The sequence below is a fragment of the Lynx rufus genome, unplaced genomic scaffold (assembly GCF_022079265.1).
Source record: "Lynx rufus isolate CCGP_SWC_20201006 ecotype Redwood Valley unplaced genomic scaffold, mLynRuf1.p SCAF_21, whole genome shotgun sequence".
Lineage (NCBI taxonomy): Eukaryota > Metazoa > Chordata > Mammalia > Carnivora > Felidae > Lynx > Lynx rufus.
The window spans coordinates 15,684,077-15,710,171 of NW_025814836.1; the positions used below are offsets into that span (position 1 = coordinate 15,684,077).

A 26,095-nucleotide genomic window follows, 5' to 3' on the forward strand; every position below is an offset into this window, starting at 1 on the left:
TTTTCCATTCAATCTGCCAGATTTACACTGTTGGCCTCACAGCACTGTGGAGTAGTGAAAAAGTAGGCGTTTTGCCCTCGGACATAGTTACCTGCCACTCTCAGGTGCTCTAACAACCTTGAACAAATTGCTGAATTCTTCCCTACCTGTACCGGGGGAAGAATACCTATGGTGTGTATTTTATGCAGCAAGATAAAGTGCCCAGCATGGTGCATGGCGCAGAATGGATCCTTAACAATCTTATTTTAAAGAACAGGTTTGATCGTCCCTGTCGGGTGGGTGGCAGGCCAGGCTAATGACAGTCTTCAGAGATTTGCATTCTCCCTGCATTTAAATGCTTATTAGCAGAGATTAAAGAGGCGTCCCTGTGCCATTGCCCTTTCTAAACACCCACCTGTGAGGAATGAGTGCCCTAAAATGCCCCCTTCGTCCCAATACCCGTGCTACCAAAAGCACACCAACCTGGCTCCCGCAGAGGTTCGCCCTTAACAGGCAGACAACAAATACTTATTGAATTCAAATGCTGCTGACCCAAACAAAAAATGAACGCTAATGGAAACCATAATCCATAGACCTGTCTGCCTGAAGTTCCGCTTCTCGGGAAGCAGGTTTTGTAAAGTTCTAGGGTTCACCTGGAAGCTGTCTGGTAGCCGTAAGTGGCCCTTGCCGAGGTGACTTCCAGCCCACACTTACGTAAGGACCCACACGCCGCCGAAACCCTCAGACACCGCACACAAGTTCGTTAAGATGTTTTCACCCCTGTAAGGAAACGCAACCATCTCTAAAAGCCATCAGCGCCCCCAATTTGCCTAACAAATGGACAGAGCGCTGGGGAACTAACTGCTGAAGCAATCGCCTCTCAAGTTCACCATCACCGTATTTTTTTTTTTTTAACGTGCGAGACACCCCTCTGTAACCCAGACAAGTCTTCTAAAGCTTTCAGCTGTCGTGCAGCTGCGCTAAGCACCAAAGCAGAACCTCCAGGTCTCCACGGAGGGAGCGCGTCAAACCCCACCCAAACGAGGGGCTGACCTCTGCAGACAGAGCCCGGGCGGTGGCGGTGACCGACTCCACTGCGCCCAGAGGGGGCCAAAGGTGTGCCTTTTCAAAAGCCAAGAATTCCTGAGGCAGGCTGCCCGCCCCTCGTGCGCTCTCCAGGACTAGCCGCCGCGGATCGCTGCCTCGCGTCTTTGCCACACCTTCTGGGTCCCCGGAAGGAGTTTCCCTGGATTCCCATCCTGAGCCCTCAGGGTCCCCAGCCCCTCTCACCTCGGTGGGGAGCACAGACGCCCACCCCGGGAGAGAGCAGGCGGCGCCCCCGCGCCCCTCCCGCGCGCGCTGCCAGGTGCGCCCCGCACCGCCCCTCACCTGTCCGAGGTTGCGTCCCCGGGGGCTGCCGAGGGGTCAAGGCGCGCCCCTCGCTTGCCGGGACCCGCCGCGGCCGCCACTCGCAGGCGCAAGAGCAGCCGGGACGCGGCGGGGGCGAGGGCACCTCCGGGGCCGTGCGACTTCCTTGGCCCCCGCCCGCCAGCCCCGCCTCCAGGGGGCGGAGGTGGCCGCGCGTCACCTTGGAGCCACCTCCCACCTAAGCGCGGGCGCGGCCCCTGGTGGCTCTGGCGGCTGCTGCCTCTGGGCACCCGCGGGGCGAAGAGGAAGAGATCACGCTGAGCTGCCTCGTCTGGCCCGGCTGCCAAGAAAAGGAAGATGCGTCCCAGCAGCGTGGCGGTGACTGGGCGCGGAGTTCACCCGCGTTTTAGTGCGAAGTGAGGCAAGGGGACAGCTGTGACTTGCGAACTTGTCATCGCAGAGTACCGTGTCTTCGCGGATACGCAGAGGAGTGCCCCAGGGTGCCACCGCTCCCTAAGGGATCGGTGGGGAGGGCGCAACCTCCGTGTTTACCACCCTGACCCTGGCAGGAGATACCAGGCACCACATCCAGCCCGTGCCACGTGGGCGCGACTGTGGGTGCAAAGCGGCCACCCAGATGCGCTGAGCTCTTTGTTCTCTGAACCTTGGTTCCTCGTCTGTAAACATTAGGCCGATCTCCGTGCCCGGTGCGCTGAGAACTCGTACGCAGGGACCCTTAAAGCCGGCTGGGTCCGATGACTGGCGCGAAGGAGTTCAGCAAATATTTGCCCTTTGGCCCTTTCCCTTGAATTCTTTGTCTTCCTTCCTCTCCCCTTCACGCTAAACTCTTCTTCTGTTTACTCTTAATGTCTGCCTGGTCAGTTTCTTTCCCCTTCGATTAAGGAGCCCCTGTCTACTGGGTACCGAGTCCGTCTTGCAGGTGGCTGAGGAGGAGATAAGGAAGGATAGGAACCCCCGCCCCCACCGCCTCCCGAGAGGCCAGAACCGCACACCCCTCACCCCCCCCCCCCCCCCGTATCAGAAATCAGCTACAACAGAGGTATAGGAGCTAACCTGGGTGTGGGACAGACCCTGCGTCCCACAGGTGGTTGTGGGGAGTGGGTGGCCGTGAGCTGGAGAGTTTAATTGGTGTCATTGGTGGTTAAGCAGAAAGACCTCATCAAATCCTGTCTTGGCAACAGATGCTATAAACCCGCCAGTTCACTTAATGCCTCTGAATGTCTACCTCCTCGTTAATAAACTGGGATTCGAATAATAGCTGTTGTATAGATTCTGAGAAATAATTAAATGCTTTTCGTAAAGTACTTACCGCAGTGTCCTTAATAGGCACTTATCGAAGGTTGGCTACTGAGGAGGGGCGCCTGGGTGTCTCAGTCGATTAAGCTTCCAACTCTTAATTTCGTTCAGGTCACCTTCTCAGGGTTTGTGGGTCAGAGTCCAGCTTGGGGCTCTGTGTTGACATCCTGGAGCCTGCTTGGGATCCTCTCTCTCTCTCTCTCTCTCTCTCTCTCTCTCTGCCCTCCCTGCTTGGGCTCACACACTCTCTCTCCTCTCTTTCTCGAATAAATAAATGAACATTAAAAAAATTAATAAAGGTTGGCTAATGATGATAATAGTATGGTCAGACATGGAGGGGGCCAGGAAGAAAAATATTTAAAACGCATGAGCCCTTGGGCAGAAACAGAGCCACCCTCTTCATGAAAAGAATACTTGAGGCACCTGGGTGGCTCAGTCGGTTAAGCATCTGGCTTCAGCTCAGGTCATGATCTCACGGTTCGTGCGTTTGAGCCCCAAGTTGGGCTCTGTGCTGACAGCTCAGAGCCTGGAGCCTATTTTGAATTCTGTCTCCCTCTCTCTCTGTCCCTTCCCTACTCGTGCGCGCGCTCTCTCTCTCTCTCTCTCTCAAAAATAAACATTAAAAAAATTGTTTTTATTTTTTTAGATTTAAAAGAATTTTTTTAAGTTTCGTTTATTTTTGAGAGAGAGACAGAGAGAGTAAGGGGGGTGAGTGGGGGAGGGGCAGATAGAGAGAGGGAGAGAGAGAGAATCCCAAGCAGGCTCTGTGCTGTCAGCACCAAGCCCCACGCGGGGCTCGAACTCACACACGTGAGATCATGACCTGAGCCGAACCCAAGAGTCAGATTCTTAACCAATTGAGCTACCTAGGTGCCCCAAAATTGTTTTTAAATAAATAAAAATTAAAAAAAAAAGAATACTTATAGTATCAGCTACTGGTGATGAACAGAATCACTCACCACTTTCTGGGCTTAGCATACAACACAGGTTCACATTTAATTTTCACAAACCTGTGAAGCAGTTCATAATATCCCTAGTTTAAAATGGGGAGAATTAGCCTCAGAACCATGAAATCCCTGGGCTGAAGGTATGAGACAAGTTACCAGCAGAGTCAGAGAAAAGTCACCTGGGACCTATAGAAAATCTGGGATTTTCCCCCTGTGACCTCCCTGCAGATGCATCACCAGCCTTAGCGAGGGAAGGTTCCGGAGGGAAAATAAAGGGTAGAAAGGAAAGGAAAAAATAAAGGAAGCAGGGAAAGAGCCTTAAACAGGAGAAGTTAACAACCATACCTTAGAACCCACTAATAATACAACAGAATTAAAATAGTGAGTGAACCCACACAAAACGCTTTTTGCTTCCAACTCCTGCCACAGTGGGGTTCCTGTTCTGTGGTTCCTGTAGCCCGACCGCAAGTTGAAAATGACTAGCGGCACTTTTCAATCATTAAATGCTGCAGAAAGTGAAACATTTGAAAAGACAGAAATCTAAGGTCACACCTTCTCATCTCTCACCACGATACATTCTTCTGTCAAGCTTCCTTGAAAGTTTTGTTGTTGTTGTTGCTTTTTTACTTGTCCAGGTACATTACCTGCCTCTTTCTAGCATGTTCCATCCAGGAAATAATACTGTTGCTTTAACCAACTCGACCTCACCATGTAACCACAAGAAGCACTTAGAAGAGAGGTTGGACTCATATATGTGGCTGATAAATGTTCAATACACTGTTGTGCATTGAATTTCTTTATTTTTTTTAATTTTTTTTTTAACGTTTATTTATTTTTGAGACAGAGAGAGACACAGCATGAACGGAGGAGGGGCAGAGAGAGAGGGAGACACAGAATCGGAAACAGGCTCCAGGCTCCGAGCCACCAGCCCAGAGCCTGACGCGGGGCTCGAACTCGCGGACTGTGAGATCGTGACCTGAGCTGGAGTCGAATGGCCAACCGACTGAGCCACCCAGGCGCCCCTGAATTTCTTTATTTTTATGTTTGTTTACTTAGTTGGGGCTATTTTATTACTTTTTTTTTTTTCAACGTTTTTTATTTATTTTTGGGACAGAGACAGACAGAGCATGAACGGGGGAGGGGCAGAGAGAGAGGGAGACACAGAATCGGAAACAGGCTCCAGGCTCCGAGCCATCAGCCCAGAGCCCGACGCGGGGCTCGAACTCACGGACCGCGAGATCGTGACCTGGCTGAAGTCGGACGCTTAACCGACTGCGCCACCCAGGCGCCCCTTATTACTTTTTTTTTAAATATAATTTATTGTCAGGTTGGCTTCCATACAACACCCTATACTCATCTCAACAAGTGCCCTCCTCCATGCCCATCACCCATTTTCCCCTCTCCCCCATCCCCCATCAACCCTGTTTGTTCTCTGTATTTAAGAGTCTCTTATGGTTTGCCTCCCTCCCTCTCTGTTTGAATTTCTTGATGTAAGCAAGTTTTGAACCAAGTCTTATAGGCACTGTCCGTGATGTTGTAATGGTTACTTTAAAAAAAAAAAAAATTAAAGTCTCCTGTCTTCTCTGTCTGGCCTTCCTAATTCACATGAATATCAAGTTATTTAGCCTCTGAAGAAATAACCGTAGTGTCAATATGATATTTGTGGTGGTGATTTCCCACCCTCTACATTTATATTAGAGTCCTACAAATACAATTGCTTTTAGATGCTAGACAACATATGCTAGGTTTACGGCAGTCTAGTAATTTCACCTGTTCTTTTCCATTTTGAATGGCAGATGTGGCTTCTACACACCCCATGTGCTCCTTCGCTACCACAGCTGATGCTTCCTGTCATATTTCAGAAGCACCACGATGCAGGTATGTTAGCAACGTCACTGTGCCTGTTTGAATCAACAATAGCAATTTAAGTAGGACAAGTGCAGTGGCTGTCGTTACCTAGAGTCTCTGCCCATGGAGTTAAAAGAGTCTTTTCTAAAAGAGGGATGATCCGGGTGCCTGGGTGGCTCAGTCAGTTAAGCATCTGACTTCAGCTAGGCTTGGATCATGACCTCGTGGTTTGTGAGTTTGAGCCCCGCGTCGGGCTCTCAGCTGTCAGTGCAGAGCCTGCTTGGATCCTCTGTCTCCGTCTCCCTCTTCCCCTCCTCTGTTCATGCTCTTTCTCTCCCTCTCTGTCTCAAATCAATAAATAGATAGATAGATAGATAGATAGATAGATAGATAGATAGATACATTAAAAAATAAATAAATTTAAAAGAGAGATGATCTTGTCTATAAATGCCTAGGAGTAAAAGCTCCAATGCTTCTCTGCTCCTAGGGGATCACAACAGCACTCCTGTAAGATCCTACCAGAACTGGCCATGTGTTCGATCCAATCCAGCTCTACTTGGAGAACTCAAAGCTCATCTTGGGAATAGAAGTCCCTTGACTTGCTTCTTCTCTTTTCTGGGCTGATGAAATCCAAATTAGAAAAACAATCGAGATATAAATACATACATCTAGACCTACTAGGCGAAGAAATCAATGCCATGGTTAAGGCCAAATTCAGTCCTCTCTCCAAGTGACAGATGTCTACCGAGTGCCATAAGGAAGCATGTGTACTTTGCTACCTGGCCTTGAGAAAATAACACTCCTTTTATTGTTAGTGCAAATAGTCGTTGTTATTATATTTGCTCAGTTTGATTTTTTCTTATCATATGATTGTCATGACAGTTTGCAGAAAGTGTATCCCCTTTTTATAGTGGCAGGGGTAGAGAGACCACATTTAGTGACTCACTCCACACCTAGCTCTGCCATTTAACTAGCTAGGTGTTTTCCTACAGTTGGTAAGAAAGAAAAAAAAAAAGAGTGGTTGGTAGGGTTTCAGTTTCTCGAGCAAAGGAGTGGCCCTAACAGTAAAGGAGTCTTCCTTTCTAATTACTCAGAAGGAAGACATTATAAAATCTTTCTTTGGAAACCAATATCAGCATTTAATTGTCTTATTAATACTAAACATATGTAACAAACTATTTCAAATACCCAGACATGTATTTAACACAAATTACCTGGAAACGTTCGCAGGTAGTAACTTGCTCGAAGTTACATTTGTATAGATATTATAGTTTTCAAGGCTGAGAATTTCTATGGCCAAGATGAGCATCTGGTAATAGCTGCTTTTAAAAAGTTAACATTACTGGGGTGCCTGAGTGGCTCAGTTGTTAAGCGTCCGGCTTCAGCTCAGGTCATGATCTCATGGTTCATGATTTCGAGCCCCACGTCGGGCTCTGCACTGACAGCTTGGACCCTGAAGCCTGCTTCGGATTCTGTGTCTCTCTCTCTCTCTCTCTCTCTGCCCCTCCCCCACTCATGCGCCGTGTCTCTCTCTCTCTTAAAAATAAATAAATATTTTTTTAAAACAATTTTAAACTTAAAATTATTAGAGACATATTCGGGTTGATCTTAGAGCCTTAGGTCCCTATTTATCAGATAATTAAAGCAAACACAAATTTATTTTTTCAGGTGAAGCTTGACCTTGCTCAAGGGTACTTCCTCATCACCAACATTTTTATGTCTGGTGATGTAAATTCCATCCAGTTAGCTAATTGCTTAAGCTTTCTCCCAGACGAAACCAGACCAAGAGAGAGTGTTTCACAGCATTGCTGTGGCCCCACAGAGAGTCACATTGTTGGATTGTTCTCTAGTGTGCTGTCATTGGCCCTAGCGTGGAGCATCTCAGAATCTGTCTCGAGAAGTGGGTTGTTGAATTTGCACTTGGAATGTTGGCCAGGGTTATTGTTCTTAAATCCCAGTGCTTGTTTTAAGATGATCCAAGGTAGGGGTGCCTGGGTAGCTCAGTGTGTAGAGCACCCGACTCTTGACCCCAGGGCTCAGGTCATGACCCCAGAGTTGTGAAATGGATCCCTGCATGGGGCTCTGCACTGAGCAGGGAGCCTGTTTGAGAGTCTCTCTCTCTCTGCCCCTCCCCCACTCACGCGCATGCTCTCTCAAAATAAATAAACATTAAAAAAAAAAAAAAGATTCTCTCTCCCTCTCTCACTGCCCCCTCCCCCATTCATGCTCTGTCTCAAAAAAAAAAAAAAAAAAAAATCCAAGGTAGAAGTTGTCAGTCAACTCAGGAATGCAAATCTAGGCTTTTCCACAGCCACTGGTTTGTTTGCATCCCTGAGTTCTGCAAATAGCACAACTGAATTGTTTTTCCTTTCTCATTTGACTACTAAACAACCCTCAGAGTGCCTACCTTCTGTCAAATTTTCAGCAATGCTTTTATGTATATTGTATAACAAAGTTATATTTTTCTACCTGGACTGTTTGTTGTAAGTCTGAATTGAAACTGAAGGAATTTTCAGGACTGGAATGTTAGAGTAATAATTTTCTGGGCAAATAGATGTACATTCGTTGACACATTTACCCACATAGCTAACATACGCTAGGGTCACAAACTAGGATGCCTACAGGGGCCAGGCAAGTGAAATAAATGCGCGGTTGGCCACATACAAGGAAACAAAGGCTGCAGACGTCATACCCACCCAAAGACATTCAAAGTCAAGTATTAACTCTGTGCTGGCCACATAATGCAGGTGGATAGAAGTCAGGTGGCTATGTGTATCCCCTGACCAACAATGTGTCCAGCTCGAAGGTCATCGCTGTGGATATAACATAAATACGATTGCTAATCTGGCCCTCCAGGGGCTCACATATGGTGAGGGGGAAAACATGGAAACAAATACACACCATAGCTCTCAAAGGTAAGACTCTGATAACGGCACCTGCAGGGTCCAGCAAGTCACAGAGTCAGGGGCAGGAGCCTCACCCCCCGCCCCCCGTAGAAAATATACAAGGGACTTAGCAGACACGATGACTCCACGCAGGATTGCTGAGAAAGGAGATCCTCATGGGCGAATCCTAGCATGCATCACTGCAATCGACAGGTAACATATTCAGCCAGTGGGAGATCAATTCTCGAAATGAAGCCAGACCTGCCTAGCAATGATTCCATAATTGTTTACTCAAGTAATCAGAAAATTAAAATATAGATACATGGAAGGAAATAATAACCCTTTTAGCGGAGGGCATTAACAAAGTTTGGACTTGAAGCCTCCAGTCTATATTTGTGACTGCTGGGACGTGTAATTTGAATAAGTTTTAATTCATCCAGCCTCCAATTACGGGCTGTAATGATGACCTACAAAGAAAATACAGAATCACTAATTAATGGATTGAAAAGAAGTCGGGAATTACACAGGGCTTTATTAAGTGCATAAAAATAATATTTTCAAGCTGACTTGGTAAACAATTCCCTGCTTTCGTGAGTTTTTAGGTACATATTTATAATGACTATTGTTGCTTCCTTCTGAGAAAAACTTGGCCCAAAATAGAGAATAAAATAGTAAGAAATTTGACCTTAAAACTAAATGAATTTCTTAATTTCCAGTATACATGTGCTCAGTCTTTTTTGTATTATTATTACAGAATACCCTCCTAATGAGTTGTGACCTATCTCTCCTTATTCCGGATGGTTTTTATTGAAATTGGACCCTACTTGACGAATTTGCAAAATGGAGTTCTATTTCAGCAATTCTCACTTGAAAATCCCAGTTTCAAACTGAGGATGCTTTACCACATACATTCATTGGTAAGACATGCTCAAGAATTCCGGAAAACTAAGGCAGGAATCCAAGTTATATGCCCATATGGGAGATTAAAACGTGTTGGGCCTTTGTTAGGTTTTGTGTCTCTAAGGCCTCCTTTACGGATCATGTAAAAGTGCCCATTTTTAGCAAGGTGTGCTCAAGGAGGTCTGTGTCCCCAACAACCTGGAAACTTCCATGGTCACTTAGTGACGAAACATGGCAGGAGAATAAAGGACAGAATTAGCAGCACCATGAAAAGTGTGACTGGACTCTGAAGGGCGGAAATGAAAAATGAAAAAGCAAGTGATCAATGAACAGTATGGAGAAGGGAGCTAGAGTTTAAATTGGCAAGGAAAAGCCACTATAAACCATCAGGACAAGAAAATAAAAGTGTGAAGATAAATAATATAGACAATAAGTCAAATGGGCCCAATATAATCAAAGTTCATGCTACGTGTAGCTGTAAAGTAAGTTAGACAAGAAAATGGATTTTTCTTGTGATCGCACCTCTCTCAAGGTGTAGCTGTCACTGCAGCTTTTGAAATACAGAAATGCTCTGCTTAATGAAAAGATTAGTAGCCCACCATTGTGTCTTCTCTATTATTCTCTGAGAATAAGAAAACTCATCAGCTCATCGCTGCAAATTCAGCTCAGGTAGATGCATACACTCAATGCGACAAAGGAAAGTGTAATGATAAAGGAGTTATTTGCAAGAATTAGTGTTTTGTGTTCATATGAATCATTTCTAACATGAGCCCCAAACGGAAGTTACAATGATCTGTATACAAGCGTTGCTTTTATTCCATTGATATCTTTTTTCTTGTTTTCTCACACTGCATTCTGCTCATGGTTTCCTATATCTACCCTTTGGTTTTCCATCTCTCCTACTGACTGATTCTTTCACTCAGGTGCCTAGACTCGTTGTCGCCAAAATGTAGCCAAATTCTGTCCCATCAAGGTCCAAAACACTGTCTCAGCCTGAGAGAATCACCTATTTTCTCAGCCAAGAATCAGTCCCTCCGCCCAAGAACTCTCATAACAATATCCTTCCCAATCTTATAAACCTTTGATCAAGACCAATTGCTTTTGTCTTTATGACATAGTTATTTTGAGTGTCTGTCTTATCTTTCATACATTCATTTGTTTTGCGATTATTTCTGGAATCCCTTCTCAGTTCAAGGGTAAACAGGAGCACAGGATTTTTTATGTTAGATTCATACATACACTCAATGCGTTAATTACCTATTGACGTGTAACAAATACTTAAAAATGGAATGGCTTAAAGCGAGAAGCATTTATGATCTCAGTTTCTCCGGGACAGGAATCCTGGTGTGGCTGAGATAGATGTTTCTGGCTCAGGATATATCTCATGGGGTTGCAGTCCTCTCACGGCTCAACGGAGGCTGGAGAATCTGCTTCAAAACTCACACAGTTGCTGGCCAACCATTGTTCCTCACCATATCGGCTACTCTGTAGGTGGCCTATGTACCCCTTGTTGTGGCAAAAGATGATCAAAGAGAGAAGGAAAGAGGCCAAGATGGAGCCACCATCTGTTTGTAACCTAATCTGGGAAATGGCATCCCATTACTTCTACCATATTCTGTTTGTTTTTTTTTGTTTTTTTGTTTTTTTAATGTTTATTTCTGAGACAGAGAGAGACAGAGCATGAGTGGGGAAAGGGCAGAGAGAGAGAGGGAGACACAGAATCCGAAGCAGGCTCCAGGCTCCGAGCTGTCAGCACAGAGCCCGACGCGGGGCTCGAACTCACAGACCGCGAGATCATGACCTGAGCCCAAGTCGGACGCTTAACGGACTGAGCCCCCCCGGGCGCCCCACTTTTACCATATTCTGTTAATCAGGCACAAACCAATAAACCCATCACATATGCAGAGAGAGGGGATGACACAAGAACATGAATGCCAGGAGGCTAGGATTATAAATTTAGAGACCACCTACCCATGCCTGATTAGCAAAAGTATACCCCAAATGTGTGATGAATAATCTATTTAAGGTTTGATGCGTTTTTTGTTTTGTTTTGTTTTTTTAAGTAAGCTTCATGCTCAGCGTGGAGCCCAACCTTGAGACTCTGAAATCAAGACTTAGGGGTGCCTGGGGGGCTCAGTCAGTTAAGCATCCCACTTTGGCTCAGGTCAGGATCTCGTGGTTCCCGAGTTCGAGCCCCGCATCGGGCTCTGTGCTGACAGCTCGGAGCCTGGAGCCTGCTTCGGATTCTGTGTCTCTGTCTCTTCTGCCCCTCGGCTGTTCACAATCTGTGTCTGTCTCTCAAAAATAAATGTTTAAAAAAAAAATGAAATTAAGACCTGAGCTGAGATCAAGAGAGCGACACTTAACTGACCGAGCCACCCAGGTGCCCCAGGGTTTGTTGAGATTCTTGACCCTGTGAGTTTATGGTTTTCATTGGATTTTGTTGTGATAAAAAAAAAAAATCAAACACCATTTCTTCAAATATTTTCATGACCCCATTTTCTCATTTTTGAAAACTGTATCTATACACACACACTTAATATACACATATATAATAATACACACACACACAAACATATATACATATATATGTATATATACATGTATATATATATACATATATATGTATATATACATATGCATATATATATATATGAGACTGCTTAATGTTGTCCCAGAACTCACTGCTCTGCTCATTTTTTTTTCTTCTTCAGGCTTCTATTTTCTGTGTGTTTCATTTTGAATTTTTTTTTTTTACTTTTTTTAAATGTTTATTTATTTTTGAGAGAGAGAGAGAGAGAGAGAGAGACAGAGTACGAGCAGGGGAGGAGCAGAGAGAGAGGGAGACACAGAATATGAAGCAGGCTCCAGGCTCCAAGCTGTCAGCACAGAGCCTGACGTGGGGCTCAAACCCATGAACCTCGAAATCATGACCTGAGCCGAAGTTGGATGCTTAATCAGACTGAGCCACCCAGGTGCCCCTGTGTGTTTCGTTTTGAATAGTTTCTATTTCTATGTGGTCAGGTTAACTAATTTTTTCCCTGCCATATCTAATCTGCTATCCATCTTATTCAATGACTCAATCTCAAACATAGAGACTCTCAGTGATTTGTATAGCATGTATCGTCTATGAGAGAAGAAACATAACTAAAAAATTTTTTAAACACAGAGAAATGTACTAGGAGTCAGGATATCTGAGTCCATAACTTAACTCTTCTTCAAACTATAGTGTCATTTTTCAGGCAGTCAATTTCCAGAAGCAAGATCGGACCAGATCAAAGGTTCTTAGTATTTTCACCCAAAAAGTTCACTGTATTACTGTTATTATTTTCAATTTGGTTATAACAACTATCTCGCTGTCAGCTCTGATAAGCAGGTCCAGCCCTCTTATAATGTCATCAGCAGGCGGTCAGGGGACTGATGGCCATGACATCATCTCTGTTGCTTCACTGAATTGACCCAATTCTAGCTCAATGCAAAGAAGCAGCATATTAGCCTTTGCCACCTTATTATGGGAAATAGTCTACTTGCATTAAGTATAAGCCTTTTGGAGTCCAGTGCTTGAATTTTAATCAATCTTTGTCTCAGTATTAAATAGTATCTTTGCCCAAGTAAGGACGACTTAAGACTTCACACAGGGCTCACCCCTCTGAATATTGGCCTGTCTTTTTCATATCACCCAAGCAGATTTCCAGGTCCCGATGACACTTAGCAGAATTTCTAGGTCAAGACACCGCCTCTCATTCTCTTTGAACCATACCAAGAACATGCTGATTTTTCCTCAAGACACTTGGACAAGAACTCACTGTATTCTAGACTCATAGAACCTAAAAGCAATTGGGAAATGAAGCCACCAAGCATGAAGTCGGTGAGGAAATCTGCCTTCCACGGTAACTGGCAAGCAATCAAAGATATGACTCATGATCCGAAGCACCCTTATGCCCTCCTTCGTCTGTAAGGAGAACAAAGGCACAAATGTGTCATCAAACGGTTTTTGTAAAAGTGGCAGGCTCTCTCTTAATATGCTCAGGTGGGTAATTCCAGTATATCCACATTATCTTTAACTAACAGTGTTCCCGTCCGTCCCAAATCCAGCCCAGTAGCTCGTGTCATATGGTCGGACTTCACACCTCGGGAGCCATTTGCAATACAAACGATACCAGTCATGTGAATTTCCACTTCAAATTAGCTGCCCTTCCTAATTTATCCATTTATCTCCATGGATTTATTCTACAACTTAATCATTCCTTTTTCTATTAATTTCCCTTCTATGTGAGTTGGAAATACTATCAACACCCGAAGATTTGTGTAAGGGTAAAAAAACATTTTGAATGTATCTGAACCAAAGTGGACTCCCGATAAGTTGAATATCTGAATACAGTCATGAGGACAGTGATGATGATGATAAAACTCATTCCATGTAAATTCCTTAAATTCATAGGGCTTTTTTTCAACATTTTATTATGAAAAGTTCCAAACATACAACAAGCCTGTAAGATTTGCCATGAAAACGTGTCTATCCACCGCTTAGATCCCACTATACATTTTGTTACATATCCATACAACCGTGTATCTATCACTCCACCAATTTGTTAAAGTTGGGACATCTTTCAAAGTAAATTGCAGACATTCTTTTTTTTCTTTTTAATTTTTTTTTTAACGTTTATTTATTTTTGAGACAGAGAGAGACAGAGCATGAATGGGGGAGGGTCAGAGAGAGAGGGAGACACAGAATCTGAAACAGGCTCCAGGCTCTGAGCCATCAGCACAGAGCCTGATGCAGGGCTCGAACTCACGGACCGTGAGATCATGACCTGAGCCGAAGTCGGACGCTCAACCGACTGAGCCACCCAGGTGCTCCAATCGCAGACATTCTTACACATCGCCCCTCCATGTGTACTTTTAACTAGAATTTTTTTTTTACCTTATTTCTTTCGATAAAAATCTTCAAGTATGTATATACTTGTATATACTGTAAATTCACGAGTTTTGATAATAAGTCCATATAGGCAACCAGGATACATAGGTCATTATCTGTACCCTCCCTACCTATTGTCCCTTCCCAGATGATGCTTCTCTCTGTTGTGTAGGCACACACACGTACGTCATCATACACACGTACAGACAGGCTACTCAGTTCTGACAGCTTTTTTCATCACAGATTAGTTCTGCCTGTTCTAGAACTCCAAATAAATGGGATAATATAGTTGGGGGTGACTGGGTGGCTCAGTCAGTTGACCATCAATCAGACTCTTGATTTCGGCTCAGGTCAGGATCCCGGGATCTTGAGATGAGATCAAGCCCCAAGTCCGGCTCCAGACTGAGCATGTAGCCTGCTTAAGATTCTCTCTCTCTTTCTCTCCCTCAAAAATAAATGAACATTTAAAAACCATGGGGCAAAATTTGTACTCTTTTCTGCAAAGGGTTTTTTTTTTTTTTAACTCCTCGGGTTTTTTAAGACTCACCCATTCTGTTCTGTGTATCAGAAGTTTTTCCTTTTGTTGCTGAGTGATATTCTATCATATGACTATGTCACAGCTTATTTATCCATTCTATTGCTAGACATGTATTCCCAGTTTGAGGCTATTACTATGAAAGTTGCCATAAACTTGTTTGAACAAACCTTTCCGTGGACATATGTTTCTTTATTAGGGTTTTAGTCCATAGGGATTGGAGGCCCTCCCCTTCTGTTGTATTCCCTAAATACCCACTGTAATGTCCAAAAGAGAAGCTTGATGCACACGCACATACACGCACATACACACACATAGTAGCAGACGGCATTCAAATAACAAAATAAAGGCACGCACGGGTGGCTCAGTCGGTTGAGCGTCCGACTTCGGCTCGGGTCATGATCTCGCGGTTCGTGAGTTCGAGCCCCGTGTCGGGCTCTGTGCTGACAGCTCAGAGCCTGGAGCCTGCTTCAGATTCTGTGTCTCGCTCTCTCTGCCCCTCCCCTGCTCATGCTCTGTCTCAAAAATAAATAAAACATTAAAAATGTTAGGGACTGCAGGTCCAGAATGCTGGTCTCAGGAACACTGATAGTGGCACCTGTATCCACCTGGCCCTCCATGTTGCATTAATGTATATTTTGATTTTTTAATATAAATTTTACTTGAGAGAGAGAGCCTGTGAGCAGGGGAGAGGTGCAGAGAGAGAGAGACAGAGAGAATCTTTTTTTAATTTTTTTTATGTTTGTTTATTTTGGAGAGAGAGAGAGAGAGAGAGACCGTGTGTGAGCAGGGGAGAGGCAGAGAGAGAGGAGACACAGCAGGCTCCAGGCTCTGAGCTGTCAGCACAGAGCCCGACACTGGGCTCGAACTCAGGAACTGCAAGATCATGACCTGAGCTGAAGTCAGATGCTGAACCGAAGTCAGATGCTGAACCGACTGAGCCATCCAGGTACCCCAAGAGAGGCAACCTTAACCTGGGTCTATGCTCAGCACAAAGTCTGATGCAGGGCTCGATCCCACGACCCTGGGATCGTGACCAGAGCTGAAATCAAGAGTGGGACCCTCAACCGTCTGAGCCTCACAGGAGTCCCGCGTTATGTTTCTAATTTTTTTTTTTTTTTAAGAGAAGTGTTCTGTGTTCTGATGGGCTGTTTAAAGCAGAAGGCTGTTCTACATCCATCCATCCCGGATGCGGGAGTTGGGTTGTATGTCAGAGGAGGCTCTGCCACAGAGGCTGGGAGATTCAATTCTGACGCCTCGTCCAACACGCACTCACTGCACCCCCTTTGGGAAAGCCCCTCCCTGACCCCGCAGGGCATCAGCTTTCCAGTAGTAAATTGAGGGCAGGGCGCCTTCGGATCCTTAAAACTACCATGGTGATTAAGGAAAAGCAATTTTAGAATAGTCACTCAATTAATTGCACTCTGTTTTGTCCTCTCTGTTAAATTTCCTTGGGATTTCCGGAGCCGTCCCCAATTGAGAACCTTGCCTCCGTTCTCCAGCAATTGCAATGTGGGTGTTACTGTTATTGAGCGCCGCCGCGTGCCCAGACCCAGCTTTCCACGCAAATAACCCTCCCCAGTCACAAGGTCATGTAGCCAGGACGCAGTGAAATTTGAACCTAAATTGGTCTGAATCTAAAATCTGTGGTCTTAAGCATGTCACGTGGGCCTTTGGAAATAGCATGCGCTCTTTGACTATTTGGGGGAGTTAGCAGGCGTGCATTAAGGATTACTAATGCTAATGATAAACCGCCTCCGCTTAAAGCCTCCTCAACACCCTTTAAATGGCAGTGATGGCTCCTGGCTATGTAGTTGCAAAATAGCTGCATTTCCTCCCAAGCAAAAACCAGCTGGGTTCTGGGTCTTAATGGATAAGGCCACAGCTGCCTGCCGTAGAAAAAATACTGCAGACTTTACGCTGAAACCGTTAGCCTTTTCTACGGCTCTATTAAGATCAGCAGGTAGACCAATGTCCCTAATTCCATCTCCCGTCCAATGCCTCTCATTTATCGTCTCAGATTGTAAATCTCTTCCTTCTAACTGCCCACATATTTGAAATCCAGTGTCAGGTCTCTCTGATGAACATTTACTACACATCTTATTTCAGGATAGGCGCGGGGAATGCAAAGATGAATGAAATCGTAGATATACATCCTTATTAAGGGATAATTTTCCAAAAAGGGTAAATCGCTGCTACCATACAGATGCAAAATGAACACAAGTCAGAGACTCGATGTAACTTGTTACTAATGAGGGGACTCTGCTAAAATGTTACAACTTGTTTCCAAAGTGGGGAAGCCTGGAGGCACCTGGGTGGCTCAGTCAGTTAATAAGCATCTGACTTCCGCTGGAGGGCAAAGAGAGACTGAAGAAAACAGGCAGACCCCTCCCGATGGGTACGGACGGGTTTAATAAACCAGGGAACTTACATACCAAGCTTGTCTTGCACAGCTGCAGGATGGGTAGATTTCCACACCTGCCTTGAGAATCTGAAAAGTTGACAGAATGGGGTTCAGTCATGTATACTGTCCACATGACCTTAACACCACCTTTCTGTCTCAAGGCTGCACCCTTGAAATGACTCCCCCCTCTGGGGGAACAGCAGGCAGAGCATATAATCCAAAGTAGGGGGCGAGAAACCTCTGCTGGCCCTAGAACAGCTTGAGGGTCAACCGGCAGTCACGTCCTTTTAGTGACCTTCTCAAACGATGGAGTAGGAGCTTGTTGACATGAAACTGCAAATGGATGCAAAACCACCTTTTCTGTAGGGTGCCTGGTGGAGGGGGAGAGGAGGGTCCTCCTTTCAAAGGACAGGCTTAATTGGCATACCCATACACAATAATTATTTTGCATTGGTATTAATTACCTAAGATTAGTCCATTTATAAAATACTTCAAGGGCAATGAAAGGCCAAAGTCAGATAATCCAGAAGGCTTTTCTTTATACCATAATGCATTGTTTTCTGTGGGAGCACATATTTCTCTCCACGCCTTTATGAAAGAAAAGAAAGAGATTAACATTTATGGAGTTCCCGTGTGTTGACTCAGCGCTAAACACTATGAAATTCTAGTCGCCTTGGAAGATCAGTTACTACTACCTAATTTTATGATTAAAATTAGAGAAATGCTCTGAGTCCCCGCTAGTTAAGTTGGGATGCTGGGGTTTATTTATATCTAGTGCTTCCCCAAACTACTTTGCAACCTATAGAATACTGCCGCACAAGGATACTAAGGAGTAATGGTAGGGGCAGATGGGTAAACAGTAATTACATGCTGTGTGTTACACTGGATATGTGTTTGCACAAGAGCACAGAAAAAAAATCCACTGTTACCTTTTCCGTTGTCCAACCTTTCCAGTCACGTAGACGTGGGGGCTTTTATTTTTCTAATGACTACTTTTTTTTTAACGTTTATTTATTTTTGAGACAGAGCATGAACAGGGGAGGGTCAGAGAGAGAGGGAGACACAGAATCTGAAACAGGCTCCAGGCTCTGAGCTGTCAGCACAGAGCCCGACGTGGGGCTCGAGCTCACGGACCGCGAGATCGTGACCTGAGCCGAAGTCGGACGCTTAACCGACTGAGCCACCCAGGCGCCCCTCTAATGACTATTTTTTTAATGTTTATTTATTTATTTTGAGACACAGAGAGAGAGTCTGGGGGAGGGAGAGAGAGAGAGAATCCCAAAGAGGGTCTGCACAGAGCTCAATCCCCCCAACAGTGGGGTCATGGCTTCAGCCCAAATCAAGAGTCTGGAGCTTAACCAACTGAGCGACCCAGGCGCCCCTCTCAGAATTTTTAAGGATGATCTTGGAATCTTGTCTGGGTATTTCAGCCCAAGTATGGAGAACACGAAGTTTAGAAGGTGGGTATGGTCCTCCGCTCTGCGCTCCGGCAGTTGCCGCTGACCGTGAGTCAGTGACCTGGCTCACTCTACTGTCAATATCCTTCTCCAAACAGGAAGGGACAAGAAAACCACCAGCCCTATTAAACGGTGCTCGGTTTATCCCGGCACAAGCCAGAGCAGGAGGAACACTCCGGCTTCCAGCAATCTGCAAAGAAGTTCTCTGCTAGGTCATGCCTCGCCCCTCCTGCCGCAAGCCCCATGGAGCATGAGAGCATTTCTCCAGCCAATGCACGCCCGGCTGCAACGACGTAAAAAGCCCAGGTACATTTCAAAGTTAAGGAGACCTGGCTGTGTCTCAGAGACTCGGGCTCTCCCAGTCCTTTCCAGCTCACCCAGTGGTTATTAGCAGATTTTTACAAAGGCCTCTGTTATCCTCTTTTTAAGGATGAGAGGGTCACATCTCAGACAGCCCTTCCTCCATGAACTCATATGGCAAAGGTATTTCCTAAAATACGTGTACAACAAATGAAAAATAGTCTCTGTCTTTGTAAGATGTGTTTTCTTTCTTCACTTATACAGCCTGTACATTGGCAGTTTTTCTTCATGAAGTTGCCAGATTTTAAGAAAATCAATCTCTGTGTGCGTCAAGGTTTTCTAAACAGAAGTGTTTTTTTACGTTTATTTATTTTTGAGAGAGACAGAAAGAGAATGAGCGGGGCAGGGGCAGAGAGAGAAGGAGAGAGAATCCCAAGCAGGCTCTATGCTGTAAGCACGGAGCCCAACATGGGGCTCCAACCCATGAACGGTGATTTCATGACCTGAGCCACCCAGGGGCCCATCGATGTTTTCATATAACTTGGAGTTCTTTTATGTTTAGGTCAGTTTGGATGGTAATAAGGAACAACAGAATATGAACATAGTGTTTTGGGTTTTTTTATTTGCTTCTTTTATGGGTACCTTAAAATGAGCCATGGCTCCTTCCTTTCAGAAGAAATATTAAAGGGAACTGAATGCCCCATAGTAAAGGAATATGCTTGAATAAATAAGTTCGGCACGAGGCCGCTAGCTCCTGCACCTGCCTTTCCCGGGCAGTGTTTGCTGTGTTTGAGGTTTTAATTGGCAAGTGGGAAGACTTGCACAGATAGGACCATTTAATTAAATCTTAAAAATAAAAAAAAAAATTGACAAACATTATTATTATTAACTAGTTGAATTATGTCTTAAATAGAGGGACTAAGTTAGGAAAAATTGTTACATAGAATGCTGTAAACTTTAAAATCATCTTCATTGGGATCAATGTATTAAATGTTATTAGAAATGGATCTTACGCTGCTTTTCGTTGTAACTCTTACTTCGAAAATATTGAGGTAAAGTTGACCTTTATTTTGTTTTTTTAAATGTTTATTTATTTTTGAAAGAGAGAGAGAGAGAGACAGAGCGTGAGGAGGGGGGCCGGGCAGAGAGGGAGACAGAATCCATAGCAGGTTCCAGGATCTGAGCCATCAGCACAGAAGCAGATGCGGAACCCGAACCCATAACCATGAGATCATGAACTGAGCCAAAGTTTGACGCTTAACCGGCTGAGCCACCCAGGCGCCCCTATAGTTGACCTTTAATAAAGTATACATATTACGGTCGCCCAGGTGGGTCAGTGGGTTAAGCATCCGACTTCGGCTCAGGTCATGATCTCACGGTTCATGGGTTTGAGCCTCACATCACTGCCCTGACGGTGCTGACCCTGCTTGGGATTTTTCTCTCTCCGCCTCTGTCTCCGCCCCTCCCTGACCTGCACTTTCTCTCTCAAAATAAGTGAACTTGAAAAAAGTATACATATTAAAGTATGCAATTAAATAGGTTTTGACAGATTTATGCAACATTATTGTTTAATGGTTGACCTATAATGACACGTACACACTAAGATATGCAATTAATAAGTTTTGAATTATTTATACATCCACGAAACCATCACCACAGTCAAGATAGTGAACATATCCATCACCTCCAAAGTTTCCATGTGCCTCTTGGCAACCCCTTCCTTGTTTTTTGTTTACACATTCACTTGGTGACAGACGTTTGGATTCTTTCCAATTTATAGCAATTACAAATAAGGCTGCTGTGAACGTTTGTATACAAGTATTTGAAAGAACATATGCTTTCTTTTCTCTTGAGTAAATAGCTAGGAGTGGAATGGATCATATGGTACATGGATGTTGAATTTTTAAAGTAACTGCCAATGATTTTCCAAAGTGGATGTACCATTTTGCATTCCCAGTAGCAGTATATGAGAGTTTCAATTCCTCCACCCCCTTGCCAGTCGACTTTGTATACTTTTGAATTTTAGCCAGTCTTATAGGTATATAGTGATATCTTCTTGAGGTTTTTAATTTGCATTTTTTTGACCTGTGAATTCAGCATGTTTGAATGTACTCATTTGCCATCAGTGTATCTACTATGGTAAAATGTTTGATTGGACTTTTTGCCCATTTTTTAAATCATGCTGTTTCTCATTGTTGAGCTTTGGATTCAAATCCTTTATTAGAGCTAAGCTTTGCAAATATTCACCTACTCTGTGGCTTATATTTTTATCCATCCAAGAGTGTTATTTAAAGAGCAGACATTTAAAAAGTGTTGATGGAGTCCATTTAAAAGAAGTTATTTGAGGGGCGCCTGGGTGGTTCAGTCGGTTGAGCGTCTGACTTCGGCTCAGGTCATGATCTTACGGTTTATAAATTTGAGCCCCGTGTAGGTCTCTGTGGTGATGTGCTCACAGCTTGGAGCCTGGAGCCTGCTTTGGATTCCGTGTCTCCCTCTCCTTCTCTGCCCCTCCCCTGCTCACGCTCTCTCTCTCTCTTTCTCAAAAATAAACATTAAAAAAATTATTTGATAATAACCATTCTTTGAAGTTGCATCTAAAAAAAATCTTTCCCTAATCCAAGGTCTACATTTTTAAATTTTTTGATACAGAGTTATTTATAACATTCCTTTGATATTCACTACTATGTATAGAATCACTTGTGATATAATCTGACCCTTTAGCAAGTTGGACCTTCTCTCCTTTTTTCCACATCAAGCCTGGCTAGACAAGGCTTGTCATCTATTCAAATTATTTTAGTTTCACTTATTATCTCTATTATTTTTTCTGTTTTCTCTTTCATTGATTTCCATTTTGATCTTCATTATTTGTTTTCTTTTTTCCTACCTACTTTGGATCAAATTAGGCTTTTCTTTTTTTTTTCTAGATTTTTTAAGGTAGAAACATAGGCCATTAGCTTAAGACATTTCTTCCGTTTAATAGAATTTTTTGGTAGCCTAAATACCACCCCAATGTTGTTTTGCAGTATTCAACACATTTTACATGCTGTGTTTTTATTTTCTTTTTTTGTTCAATATATTTCCTAACTCTCCTTTTCATTGCTTCTTTGATAAATGGGTTACTTAAATGTATGCTATTTGTTTCTGTATTTTAGGTGTTTTTAAAAAATCTTTCTGGTTTGAATTGCAATTCAATTCTAAATTTATCATAGGACGTATTTTGCATGAAATGAAACTTTCAAAATTTATTGAGATTTGCTTTCTGGCTTAAAATTTATTGAGATTTATTTTCTGGCTTACATTATACCTTTATAAAATGTTCCACATGTGGTTGAAAAGACTGTGTATTCAGATGTTTGGGGGGTGGATTATAAAATATGTAAAATAAGTCAGGTTTGTTGCTAGTTTTGGTCAATTTTTCTATATTCTGGTTGATTTTATGTCTGCTCATTCTACCAACTATTGAAGGAGGAGGGTAAAAATCTCTGATTCTATTTGTGAATTTGTTTCTTTTTATACTTTCTTTTTTTTTAAAAAATTTTTTTTTCAACGTTTATTTATTTTTGGGACAGAGAGAGACAGAGCATGAACGGGGGAGGGGCAGAGAGAGAGAGGGAGACACAGAATCGGAAACAGGCTCCCGGCTCTGAGCCATCAGCCCAGAGCCTGACGCGGGGCTCGAACTCACGGACCGCGAGATCGTGACCTGGCTGAGGTCGGACGCTTAACCGACTGCGCCACCCAGGCGCCCCTCTTTTTATACTTTCAGTGGCATTTGCTTTGTGAGTTTGAAAGCTCTCTTAGGTGTATAAACAATTTTGGTTTTTTCGTCTTCTTGATGGACACTTTTATCATCATAAAATTACCGTATTTATCTCCACTAATATTCTTTGAAATTCACTTGGTGGGATATTGATATACCCACTCTCCCTTTCTTTTTAAAGTGCTAACAGAGTATATTTTTTCATCCTTTACTTTTAATGTATTCGCATCATTATACAACTCATTTCTCCTAGGCAGCAGATTTATCCCAATCTGACATTTTGCTTTTTAATTGGGATGTTTGGACTCTTTACTATTGATGTCATTAGGCTTAACTCTATTATCTTCCTGTCTGTTCCCTATTTGTCCCATTTGTTTTCCATTCCCTTTTCTCTCTTTTTCTATATGGTTTGGAATTAATTGAATATATTTTTGTGATTCCATTTTGTCTCCTTTTTGGCTCCTCAGCTGTACTATTTGTTTGGTTGTTTTCGTCATTGCTTTGGGGTTCGCCTTGAATTTATCACAGCCTCCTTTCAAGTGGCATGATACCACCACATATGGTCAAAAACAGTTCTATTTCTTACCTCCTGACTTTTGTGCAATTGTTATACATTTTACTTAAGAATAAAAACGAGCAAACACAAGGTTAAGAAGCAAGAAGGGAAGAGAAAGAAAGAAAGAAAGAAAGAGAAAGAAAGAGAGAGAAAGAGAGAGAAAGGAAGGAAGGAAGGAAGGAAGGAAGGAAGGAAGGAAGGGGAAGGGGAGGGGGAGGGGGAGGGGGAAGGGGATGGGGAAGGGGAAGGGGAAGGGGAAGGGAGAAAAGGAAGAAAGGAAAAAAAAAAGGAAGAAAAAAGAAGCAGAGAGAACAAAACAGAGCTGCAATCCCCTAATGTCAACTCCAAAACCCAAGAAGTTCTGAAAACCGGAGATTTTCATGACGCACCTGACCTAACCTGAGTTGATTTGGTGGCAAAGCCTGACCTGAAATGGCAGGAGGCTAGTCAGAGTCTTGACGACTATTAGCGTGATTGCTCGCGGATTTCGCTACAGAAAGATGTGTGGAAAGAGTTAGCACAGCAGGCCTGAGACTGCTGTGTTTAAAAAGGCCTGTTTGCGTGGTTGGCTCTCCACTGGCATCTGGGAACTTGCATTTTGGGAGAGTTGCCACCATCCCTGACTCATAAGAGTGGCTTTACTGTGCTCAGCTGTTTGTAGAAACCATGTGGTTTATGCTGAAAACCTGTTTTGCCTTCTGGGCGTCTTGAATTTTGGTATGCGCTAGGCAGGGAGCGTTTATGTGTCCCGTCCCCAGTAAAAACCCCGGACACCGAATCTCTAATGAGCTTCCGTGGCAGACAACATTTCACGTGTGTTGTCTCCTGTAGCAGGAGAAACCGAATGCATCCTGTGTGACCCCCGCCGGGAGAAGATCCCGGAGGCTTCTGCCTGGTTTCCTCCAGACCTTGCCCCTTGAGCTTTTTATCTTTGCTGGTTTTGCTTTGTGTCCTTTTGTTATAATGAATCACAGCCAGGAGCATGACCACAGGCTGAGTTCTGCGAGTCCTTCTAGCGATTCGCCAGGTCTGGCGGTGTTCTTGGGAACCCTGACACAGAAGTGACCGTGATTGATTAGAGGGCGCTACCCCAGAACTTACTGGATTGTTTTATAGCAATATGCTATGTGTCCTGTATAACTTATCTCGTATTTCCAAAGTTCCGAATTCTAATGCGTACATGACCTGTGGTTTTGGATGAAAGATTGTATAACGTACCCACGAACACACATACAGTAAAACATAAATAGTTTGTAGGTATAACTCACTGGAACGTTTTTATGAACTACTGGTCTTTTCCAGGGAGGGTAAATCATATCTTAAACTAGCTTGATGATGATAATGGTGCTAACAATGATAATCATAATAACTAATATTTCTTGAATTCTTAGGCCCAGTAGCAGACACTATTTACAGCCTTCACAATCACTCAGCAAGGCCCATATGATTAGTATTCCCCTTTTTGTCGTTGTTGAAAAGAAACCAAGTCTCCAAGAAGTTGTGCAACGTGACCGACAATGAAAAGCTCACGAGGGTCCGAGACTGGACTCGAACCCAAGTGCATCTGGCTGGATGCCTGTACCCCCAGGCACAATACCACTGGAAGTGACTGTGCCCTGCCCGAAGTTCATTGCTCCATTGTCTTTCATTAGCGCTCCCCATCCGTCACAGATGCACTTCCGGGATTCTCAGGAGTCTCGTGCCTCAGGCCTATTCGGCACAGACGGAATTCTGCACAGATTATTTGCTTCCCTGGGTCAGCGCTGCGAGCTGGCAGCAGAAAATGTGCTTTTGTGTTCCCTCTCTGGGCTTTTGCTCCTTTACCGTGTAATCACTACCATATGTTGACTCCCATTCTCACAAGTGACCTCGTATTGTGAGAGGTCCTGAGCGCAGGACAAAAGCAAACTTTATCAATCCTACTTATAGTTAAGAAAAAAAAGTGGGGGGGGGCACAGAGGAGAGGAGGAAAATGAGGGAGTCAGAGAAAAAGCTAGATCTCAGGTCTCCAACGAGGGTAGGACCGGGCAGGCCAGAGACAGGGGTTTTTGGGAGCAGGTGAGTGGTCCTGTTGGTTGAGCCTCAGACTCTTGACCTCGGTTCAAGTCATGATCTCACGGTTCATGGGTTCGAGCCCCGCGTTGGGCTGTGTGCTGGCAGTGCAGAGGCTGCTTGGGATTCTCTCTTTCCCTCTCTCTCTCTCTCTCTGCCCCTCCCCCACTCTCACACACTTGGTCTCCCCCCTCGCCCCCCAAAAAAGATGTGGCTGACTTCTACGAGGCATGTCCTTAATTAATGCCACAGGCTCATGGCTCCCCTAGAAGACTACACTTGGGAGGCCATTTTAGCTGGTACAAAAATATAACAAGGGCCACACAGGGAAGGGCTCACAGCTGAAGAGACCCTGAACTAAGAGTCAAGAGATCTAGGTCCTACCCATGAACTTCTACTTCCTTGTGATGTGACATTGGGCATGTCACCTACCTCCGCTCAGCCTCCGTTGTCACCGACAACAAAACGGGGTTCTTCCAAGTTACCCCTGAAGTCCCCTTTGACTCAAAAATTCTCTGATCCGCCAAAATAAACTTTCTGGGTCAAAACAGGTTTCACAAGAGGTATGTGAGAAAAGCAACAAAGACTATTTTGTCAGTTAAATACTCCCCGTAAAGGACTATTATCCTTAAAGTCAACACCTGTAGCGGGGTTTCAAAAGGCCTTCCTTTCCTCACACTCTAATGGCGGAGGCTTATCTTAGCATGTCCTCTAATCTCTACAAGGTTTCGGAGGGTCTGAAGGAACAATGCCAGAAGCTCGATGTTCTAGGGCGCAAGTTCAACCCGAGTACATTGGATCTCATCTTTCTTCCTTTGGAAATAAATTATTTTGTCCCTACGCAGGAGGTTTCGAGCAACATTTTAATA

At 44.1% G+C, this 26,095-nt stretch overlaps 1 protein-coding gene across 6 annotated transcripts in view; it reads right to left on the reverse strand.

Annotated features, from left to right (window-relative positions):
* The window catches only part of MCTP2 (multiple C2 and transmembrane domain containing 2), a 238,519-nt gene extending 237,039 nt beyond the window's left edge, over window positions 1-1,480 (reverse strand). For 5 of the 6 annotated variants that reach the window (XR_006963408.1, XM_047086644.1, XM_047086645.1 and 2 more), the window contains exon 1: window positions 1,369-1,442. The gene's annotated coding sequence lies outside the window, so the exon portion shown is untranslated. Of the gene's footprint in view, window positions 1-1,368 lie in introns of all 6 variants that reach the window. The other variant, XM_047086646.1, reaches the window with a different exon arrangement.
* Window positions 1,481-26,095: the final 24,615 nt, after the last annotated feature.